Source organism: Sycon ciliatum, chromosome 9 (assembly GCF_964019385.1).
Source record: "Sycon ciliatum chromosome 9, ocSycCili1.1, whole genome shotgun sequence".
NCBI classification, from domain to species: domain Eukaryota; kingdom Metazoa; phylum Porifera; class Calcarea; order Leucosolenida; family Sycettidae; genus Sycon; species Sycon ciliatum.
In genome coordinates, this window is record NC_088651.1 from 2,896,201 (window position 1) to 2,906,626 (window position 10,426).

Here is a 10,426-nt window from a genome sequence, read left to right on the forward strand (position 1 = left end):
GCAAGTCTAGGCACGACAGGGTTCCGTTTGGAGAGGTGTGAGTGGGAAAATCTACCAGCTGGGAGAGACCGAAGCTGGAGAATATATGCGAAAGTTCCTTTCCAGCGCGTGATGTAGCGTCACCGCTCCACCAGTCAGAGTTGTGAGCATTGCAGTCACCAGTGAGGAATATATCAACGGATGAGAGGTCTACAGCCCGTAGGGTATCCGTCATCATGTCACAAAATGAGGTAAGTTCAGGTAGGGATTGCGAAGGAGGGCGATACTGACAGCCAATGAGTATAGGATTAGCACCCAGGCCTGCAGGAAGTCCAAGCTCAACCCATATGTTTTCGCATTGGGGAGAGTCAAGGTCTGAGCGCTGGGCTGCATGCAAAAATGTCCCATCTCGTACAAGGATGGCAACACCACCATAACCTCGGAACTGGGCCCTTTGGTTCGCTGGTATTGGCCTATCTCGACGGAAGCACGTATAACCGGGTACACTGAGCATATGTATCGGGCAGAGCCAGGTTTCTGTCAGACATAGGATAGTCGGTGTGTTGGATCGACACAATGCATGGAGTTCAGGGATTTTGTTCGACACGGAGCGACAATTAATCGTAACAATAGTGATGTTATGTTGAGTCTTAGGAAAATATGGGAAGGCCTGGGCGCTCAGCGGTGCGGAAGCCATCATTCTGACGACGTGGAGGTTTTACCTGGTTTGTTCGTATTTGAATCTGCAAACCGCCACTTTCTTACGGTGTGCTGGATAGTTGCAGGCCAGAATCCGTCACCCAGTACCTTTTCCGTAGCTGAGGCTGGGAATGTCACTCTGGCGTAAGCTGTTCCGAAGGTGCGGGATTCCAAGATGGTGCAGTTGAGCACATCCACTGCACGCTCTTGACACCAATCCTTGATGGAGTCGGCACTGCAGCCCATGTGGACGTTTCCTACATAGAATATCGCTTTGTCCACCTTTTCGACACCTGTCAGGACTACAGGGTTTGTTTCGACCGTGGGCATAGGCTTGACGTACCGAGATGTGACCCGACGTCGTACAACATCGACCCAAGAGCTCTGTCCATCTGATTTGTTGCGGGAACTGCTGTCCGTAGTGACGTGACCGTTGCCAGCAGGTCTAGGTGCTGTACGAGTAGTGTCGCTGGACTGGGAAGCGGCACGTGGTTGCGAGTGCATACCGTTAGTACGGTCATTTGAACTTGAGCGTGCATGCTGCGATGTGGAGGTGTGCTGTGATTGCGGTGCAGTGGTGATGGATGTGTCAGTTTCAGACAGGGAGGGCTCTACGGTAACTTCGTTAGCACTTGTGCGACGGTTGTGGGTGTCATTGGCAGTTTGAGAAAGTGCGCCTGTAGTGAAGTTCCTCAGCTCTTGTACTTCCAATTTTAGGCTGGAAACCTCATCCCGAAGTGAAGAAACAATGGCATTATCATGCTTCGCTTGCTTGCTCAAGTTGCTCTCTTAGCTCTATCACCACACATACAAGCTCGTTTAGAGACTTCAGACTACTACTAGTACTGACCTCATTGGCCTTGATCGGGGTTACACCCACACCAGTCTTGTGTTCTTTTTCTTTTTTTGTTGGCTTTTAAATATCGTACAGATGTAATGAATTCATGACATGCTAACTCCATGCTATGTACATGTAACTGTTTTAGGCCTTGACGGATTATGCTAATATTTTCGTGAAATTATGCTTTTCGCATTGCTGAAAAAATTGCAGAATTATGCTATTTTTATGCTAAAAGTTATCATGATGCTCACATATGCTGCTAATGTATATGATGGTTCTGTGTAAAATACCAGGTGATTTTTTTGGTAGAGGGCGTTATACTGTAGTAGCAAAAGTTCAACAGGGTCAACGCACCGTCCGACCTAGCTACGACCGTCACTGATTGTAGTGACTGGACATGTTATCAAGGGAGTCGTAAACCTACGACTTCCTTGTGCATCTACTTGTACTTGTACTTGTAGAACATTTAAAACTGTATGGAATTTGATGGGAACAGGCGGATTATTCCAATTTATGCGATTCGTATGCAATTTGCCTCGAATTATGCGATTATTCGATTTTGGTAGGAATTATGCGAAAAATTATGCTACCATAATCCGTCAAGGCCTAACCTGTTTTGTTGGATTCATCAGGCATGTGCTCCAATGTACCATCAAAGAGTGTTGATCTATGCTTGCAAGTGCCGTTAGACCCAGAAATATTGTATATATCACATGCTTTACTGGTCAAAAGGTTTGATTGGGGTTTCCAGTTTTTGGAATGGGCTTTTGTTTTTTTCCGCCCTCCCGCGTACCTTTTCGCGAAAAAAAGGACGTTAAACAATGAATTAACAAAGGGTGGCCTAACCTGAGATTCGAACCCGCACTATCGCCCTGCATGCACCCCCCGACACACTTCGCATACATACTAATTCTTCCAAGTTGCTTCACGTTATGATCTTGCATTTGAAAGCCATTTTTAAATATGCATTGTGGCCAGCCGTCTTTGAATGTACGGTACGGTACGGGATAGGTAAGGGATAGGTACGGGACAGGTACGGGACAGGTACGGCAGATGGTAATACGACACCGTCTACCACCTTGATGACGGCAAAAAGAGAAAAGGGATGCTATAAAATTTTCAATTCCCCTATTTTAATTCAGGCATTACCTGGGATTCGAACCTGCACTATCGCCCTACATGCATTCTCCCATACACTTCGCATTCATACTCATTCTTCCAAGTTGCTTCACGTTATGATCTTGCGTTTGAAAGCCCTATTTGAATACACTCAAACGTCTCTTATCCGGACGCCTCAGATACGGGCACGTCTCTCTACCGGGCACCTTCAGCTTGAGTTCCTATGTCTGAAATGCTTGGAATTTGCAGTGTTTGAACTTTTTTCGTATGCGCAAGTGCTTTTTTTGTCACTGCCAACCTGTGAAATCCACACGTTTTATCAATGGATTCTTTCTGTAACTTGAACATGTGCAAGAGGTGCCAAATAAACTTCTTCAAAAAAGATATGATACATGGTAGATGAATATTGTCCTGAGATACGGGCGAATCTGAGATACGGGCAGTGCCCGGTCCCAAGGTGCCCGGATAAGAGACGTTCGAGTGTATTGCGGCCAGCTGTATGTGGCCAGCTGTGTTTGATGGTACGGTACGGTATGGGACAGATACGGGATAGCGCCAGGCGTGACACAAACACACAAACAAACACCAAACGAGAGAGCTTGGAAACTCAGAGCCCTACGCTATGCTTTTTTGCCTTGATGACCTAGACAAAAAAAGCATAGGGATGTTATAAATTCTTATAAGTTTCTACTTTTTGTTTTTAGACATAACCTAGGTTTCGAACCCGCACTATCGCCCTGCATGCATCTCCCAATGCACTTCGCATACATACTAATTCTTCCAAGTTGCTTCACGTTATCATCTTGTATTTGAAAGCCCTATTATCATTATTATTATTATACATTGTGGCCAGCCGTCTTTTATTGTACGGTACGGTACGGGATAGGTACGGGACAGGTACGGTCGAGGGTAATACGACACCGTCTAACGCCTTGATGACGGCAAAAAATGAAAGGGGATGTTATAAATTTTTCAATTCTCTTATTTTTTCAGGCACTCCTTGGGATTCGAACCTGCACTATTGCTCTACATGCATTCCCACATACACTTCGCATTCATACTCATTTTTCCAAGTTGCTTCACGTTATGATCTTGCGTTTGAAAGCCCTATTTGAATATTGCGGCCAGCTGTTTGTGCCTAGTTGTGTTTGATGGTACGGTTCGGTACGGGACAGATACGGGACAGATACTGTACGTAGATCTACGTAGACCATGGAACACCACCTGACATGACGAGACTTGAAAGTCTACTGTCTAGTGCCAGTACAAGCAGTAGTGGTAGTGCAGCTAGAGACGTGGAGTCTAGACGTGTGAGACTGTGAGATGCTAGCTGAGGAGCAGCGCTAAAATTTAGGTGACATGACGCACGGCCTTGGCGACATCAGACTCGGATATCTAGACAACAAGGAGTGCTGTCAAACGCGAAAGAAGGACTGGTCTTGTTGGTTCCATGGACCGAATGCAGTATCGATATCCATGACCATGCCCATGTACTGATGTAGACGTGCAGACCGGGTCAGGATTTATTTTTTGTGTCAGTCGTGACAAGTCTACAACGGTCGGTCTACCATCCACAGCTCGACTCGTGGCACTTAGCGAGACAGCCATCACGCTGCTACCCATACTACTTCCACTGCCTGATCCAGACGCACTATCGTTCATCCGCGACGTTCCACCCGTGATCCATGGCGCGAGTGTGGTGCTCATCCAGGCTATCGTGCCCTTGGCTGCCTTTGGCGAAGGAGTGCCTTTACCCAACGCTAGATAGAGTACTGAGCCCACAAACGCGAGAAACATTAGAATCTTGTGATGACGCCGAAGAAATCCATACGCCCTTGACCGTACGCCGGGTTCCGGTCTGCACTCTTCTTCAATCTCTAGAGGCTGCATTTTGCGCTTTCAGAAAATCAAAATGACCTCTTTCAACGTCCCACCAAAAGCCGCTGAGGATTTAGGCACGAACATTATAATAAGAAATTGCGTTATATACGTGAGAAATGAGGATACTTGACCTGGCGTCGATCGAGGCTGTTGTAAACGAGCGTACACGTACTGGACACCACGGAGGACGTGAAGGTGGAGGCCACTTTGAAGTCCAGTGTTTATGTGATGCATGCCGCCTATGGTTGTACGGTGATTGGTAACATATTATGCTCTCATAAGCCTATCATTCTGAGCATACCCCCTTTGCCCGCACAGTCCATGTTGATTCCGAGACCTGAATGGGCGGAGGAGTGCACTGCGCCTGACCAGCCAGCTCTTGCCTAGGGTACCCTGTAAAAAGGCCTTAGGCCTGTGGGGATTGCCCTATTAAAAAAAATTGACGAGAGAGCTTTGAAGCTCAGGGCCCTACGCTATTCTTTTATGCTTTTTTGCCTAGCTCATCGTACATGTTATAAGAACTGAGGCAAAAGTATTTGCAGAATTTTTTGCGGATTGTTATTTCTCTAATAATCATCTTCTTTTGGTTTGCTCCTTCTTTTCTTTTTATCTCCTTATACTGTAAATCAACAAATTTTGGCTGATGAGAAATAGAAACCTCTCTATTAGAGAGGTTAAGATGCACGTTATTTCCGACGTGACGCGCAATTTCACGTCAAATTTGAAATCGATAGGTATTTTTGCTCTCACATGCATCCATTGCTCAAAAATGCATCAATTTCCTATATGACAAACTTTGGCCTGTGATTTACTTTGGCCGGTTGGTACCAAGCGGCGAAATCAGCGAAATTAAATCGCCAGCGAAAATTAGTTGATTTTAATACAGTAATCGGATTTTCTGGCTTTTTTGTAGTAATACATGTACATTGACCTGTTGAGCCAATGACGACGCCGAATGCATGGTTGCCTGTGGAGCACATTACATAACTTAGCAGTCTCCTAAAATACGTATCCTGTCCGACGGCAAAAGAGTCTGCAGATTTAGTTTTTCTGCGCGTCGACGGGATGTCTGCGACGCGAAAGTTCAGCTCGCGTTATTTGGCTCGCACGTCGAAAAATCAACGCGAGTGACCTGCTGCTCACGTGGAAATTTGGACATTACATAACTTTACAGTCTCCTATAATACGTATCCTGTCCGACCGCAAAAGAGGCTGCAGATTTAGTTTTTCTGCGCGTCGACGGGATGTCTGTCCTGACGTTCACTGGGACCGGCGCTGACTTTGCCGATTACGGGCGTTCTGGACTCGACAGGATGTCTGTCCTGACGTTTCCTGGGACCGGCGCTGACTCTGCCGATCACGGGCGTTCTGGACTCAACGGGATGTCTGTCCAGACGTTGCCTGGGACCGGCGGACTCTGCCGATCACGGGCGTTCTGGAGTCGACGGGATCTCTCTTCCGACGTTTCCTGTGACCGGCGCTGAATCGCTCGTTCACGCTTATTTTGGAGACGACGCGATCTCTCTTTCAAAATACATGTATGTTTATGCTGACGCTGTTTATGCTGACACATCCTATCACCTATTCGGGGTCTATTCTAATTTAATTTCCTCCTCGTCTCTTTCTTTCCAAATCTCCCTCTACATCAGGGAGTCGTATACATAATACGACGAATATTGGTACGGTACGGGACAGATACAGGAGCCCGCAAATATTGTGGACAGCTGTTATGTACAATCCTGTAGAGCCTTTGTAGTCATAGATACGGGACAGATACGGGACAGTTACGGGATAGCGCCAGGCGTGACACAAACAAACAAACAAACACACAAACAAACAAATACCAAATTAAAGCTGTGTAGACCCTGGCTAGCGCCAGACGTTACTGAAGTAACGTCTTCTGCATGGCTACGGGAATAAATAATAATACTCGTCTGTTGCCTTTGTCTCTTTTAATACCAATATTACTTTGTAGGGATGTGAACATAATATAACAAAATCAATGATGGTCAGAGCTCGCTGACTTGTCAGTTGGAGCACTCAGGCAAGGTATGTTTGGACCTGGTATAAATCTGGCTTTGGAAAATCTATTTCCCATTGCTATCAGGCTCGGCCTCATTTTCTCTCTGCTGCGGTGATGAGTCAACAAAGGACGAGGCAGTTCTGTCCGCAGATTGAGTACGAGTACAACGAAGGTCAAGTAGATCTACCATAGATGATTTTACATGGCGGTTTCACATCAATCACATAAGTAGAACTGCCTGGTGTTCACCATCCACATTCCGGGATAATTGCCTACACACCTATCATCAGTTGAAAATCGAACCCACTCTCTTTCAATGTAACCGTCCATTGAAATCGAACTCCTTGGATATTTACTAGCATGCATGTACGGCAATCCAAGTTCAGTCAACCTGAGGTACGCCAAACGTAGCTCGAAAGGAAATAAAAAACTAGTCTTTTGAGAGAGCAGGACCTTACGGTAAGTGGCCAATAATTTCGGCTTTCCATATATACACATCGTACTCAATGATGCAGACAGCCAGGCTGTTTCGGCCAATGGTATACACACCCTACAAAATACACTGGATGAAGAAAATTTCATTAGCCATCACAGTATTTTTTGCGAGGGTTGAGGATTAAACAGTGTAAGCGAAAGCAGGAAAAGGAGCGGCCGACGGTAAGAAACAAGTCATGGTCTTCGGTTGATTGAATTGTGCTACCAAAATACAAGTACAACAACGCCTAAAAATCGTTTTAACGCTAGTGATGGTCGCGGCCAGAATATGGGGTGAAAGGTAAAGAAAGACATAGCTGTTAGGAGATCGGTTGAAGTAGTTAAGAGTTCGTCATGTGTAAGTGGCGTTTTTTTCTTACATTTCACGAACAATTAGAATAGTTTTATGCAAAGATGCTTGAACAGAAGATGTGACCATGAAGCTTAGGCAAATTAAAGTCATGCATGAGAAAGAAAGAAAAGATACGAGTAGACGATATTGCGTGCCAAAGCTGAAGGAAGTATAGGAAGTAAGTACCTGTAACAGTTGCCGAATTTGTTCCGATGGCTTTGGTTACTCGCTAGATGCACCCACCGCTTCCGTCTTCAACAGGGCCTGTATCACTCTTCCCCGTTGCCATAGTTGAATTGCAGAGTACAGTGCTGATGACGTCTGGTGTATTAGGAACACTCGTTGACGATGTTCCTGCAAATTTGGTACTGGTGTTAGTCTCGGTACTGTTGTCTATCAGTGGGACAACACCACCACCGCCGCCTACGCTAGGGCAGAACGGGGCTCCAATGGCACTGTTCCTGCTCATTGCCAACAGCACTGCCAAGACAATGATTGCAATAACAAGGCCGACCACGGCGAGCAGCAAGAAGCGATTGCGCCAGCGTCGGCGGATCTCATAAGCTTTGAAGCTCCGTGTGGCCGGGAGAATCTGGTCACCGTCGTCATTCGCGTTGATCATTACATGTACATGTAGATCATTTTCCTTATCAGTGTCGAAGGTTTTCATTTCGTGCATCCCGGTGACACGTCCCTTCTCGCTACGGTGTATCTGCTGAATATATCTTGAAGCAACCAGCTACGGTTCGGTAGATGGTAGTTTGTAGATCCTTGACACGGTAACGCATTCATCTGTGCAGGGATTGCGGAAAGGAACAGCCGGAAACGGAACTCGCCCGGTCCCCTCGGCCGAATCTTTCATACTCATACTTTCGTACACATTTTCACTGGGATCCGAAGGAGTACCGTACAAAGATCATATTACGGTAATGTCATCCACCGTACACACCATACAACTTGATAGTATAGTCTAGTAGTACGGTAATTGCTGTGCTACATGTAGCTGGCCAGGTAGTATGCCGCAGTACCCATATACGATCCGTACCGTATACAATGCACCATCATCGTACGTACGGTGTTGATAGACCATAGTACGGCAGTTGGCCACGTCATTTGATTAAATTATGTGTGATATTATGCTGTAGATACGAGATCGGTGGCAGCCCTCGAAACTATTATTATAGCTACTAGTGTACGCTATTGGCCCTAGCGTGGTGTGATCGAATATTTTAATAATGTTTTGCCTCATTGAACGTTCAATTTTGTGACGTGCTCCTAAATTCTAAATATCACGGCTCTTGCAGTACAGCTGACAGGACTAGCATTGGGAGCGTTGGGAGACAGTACTAGACAAGATTGGCACAAAGTACAAGAATGGTAACAAGCCCAATATCAGCTTTAGCAAGTGGGAGCTCAACTGCAGTTCCCGTGGACGTGGAAAGTGGCGTAGCGGATTCGGAGCGGCAGGCCCTGCTCGTCGCCGTCCAGACGAAGTCTGGGCAGGCGGCGGCGTGCAATCGTCTGGTGCTGTTGGCCTACTTCATCATCTTCCTACTGGCCGTTCTCTTGATCTACGCGCTGGCCACGGGCCGGTTTGGCAAGATCTAGCTGGATAGTGACTTCGGTACGCATCAAGCACCTGATCTCGCTCAGTGCGGACATTGTATGGAATACGGGCGTATTGTTCCATACTGTACTGAAGCAGGTTTGGATACAAAGCAGTTCGTTAGGCAATTTTGCTCTCCCACTCACCCACCCACAGTCCACCCCAATCCGTTGTCAATCTTTCATGTACTGTTGCTGTGCACAGAACCTCCGCACATGCGTTGACATGCCCTTTTCGTTCCCAGTTGTCCCATTCGTTAATTCTCCTCAGTCCCTGCTCACTTTGCACTCTCATGTTCTCATGATAACTGCACCAAAATGAGACCCCATCTATAGGCCTAAAAGGCCTCTGAGAAATCCTTCAAATAAGTTCTACATTATTAGTCTCCTTACACCTGATGTCTGGTACTGATCTTGCAAGTACAAGCATAAAATCACCGCTTGACCTTATTTGCGCTTAAATTCTCTGATTCCACTAGCACCTTACCACACTATAATTAACAAGAACATTCATTGAGTTTTTGTAATCATTACTGTCTGATGATCGCCACAGGCGTGAAACTCTGAGTCACAGCCAACCCAAGGTCCGTATCCCATTCTATTCTTTTTGTATTAGTCTCCTACTCTTGCTTGTTACCGCGCCACCTTCCTGTGCTGAGGTAAGGTCAAGCTGAGAAATCACAATTATTATAATAATTATATTAATATTTGAAACTCGGATGTTGAGCCATAAATAAATGTGGAAGAGAAAAGGACATATGGATACGAGTTAAGAGTAACTCTCCATCACTGTAACATGATCCTATATACAGTCAGAAAGTGCAATAACTAGGCACAAAACTGACAGAGTACTGAAACATTCGACGTCCTGACACCTAGCTTCAACACATCTCCGTAGCGCTAACCGACAGCCTTCCAACTTGGAAGGTTCAAGGTTATGGAAAAGACCAAAGAGGGGAAGGCAAGCGCAACGAAAACGAGCAAAAGCTACAGTCCCAACGGAACAAAGAATGTCGATTGTTACTGGACGATGACGAGACCAGTACGATATTTGACAAAGCGGTCTAACTACAATTCGTGTGAAACAACTTGTTTTGTAGTCAACTAGTCCATCACATTGTCATGCATGAGGAGTACTGTAGGAGTTTGGCTTTCGGCTTGTACAATTCGTTTTCGCAAAGCTTCCCTTTCTTTACTTATCTTTGATATTTATGACCCACCCAAGTTGGGTGGTGTGCTGCTTTGCTGCTTCGAATTGTAGTTAGACCGCTTTGTCAAATATCGTACTGGTCTCGTCATCGTCCAGTAACAATCGACATTCTTTGTTCCGTTGGGACTGTAGCTTTTGCTCGTTTTCGTTGCGCTTGCCTTCCCCTCTTTGGTCTTTTCCATAACCTTGAACCTTCCAAGTTGGAAGGCTGTCGGTTAGCGCTACGGAGATGTGTTGAAGCTA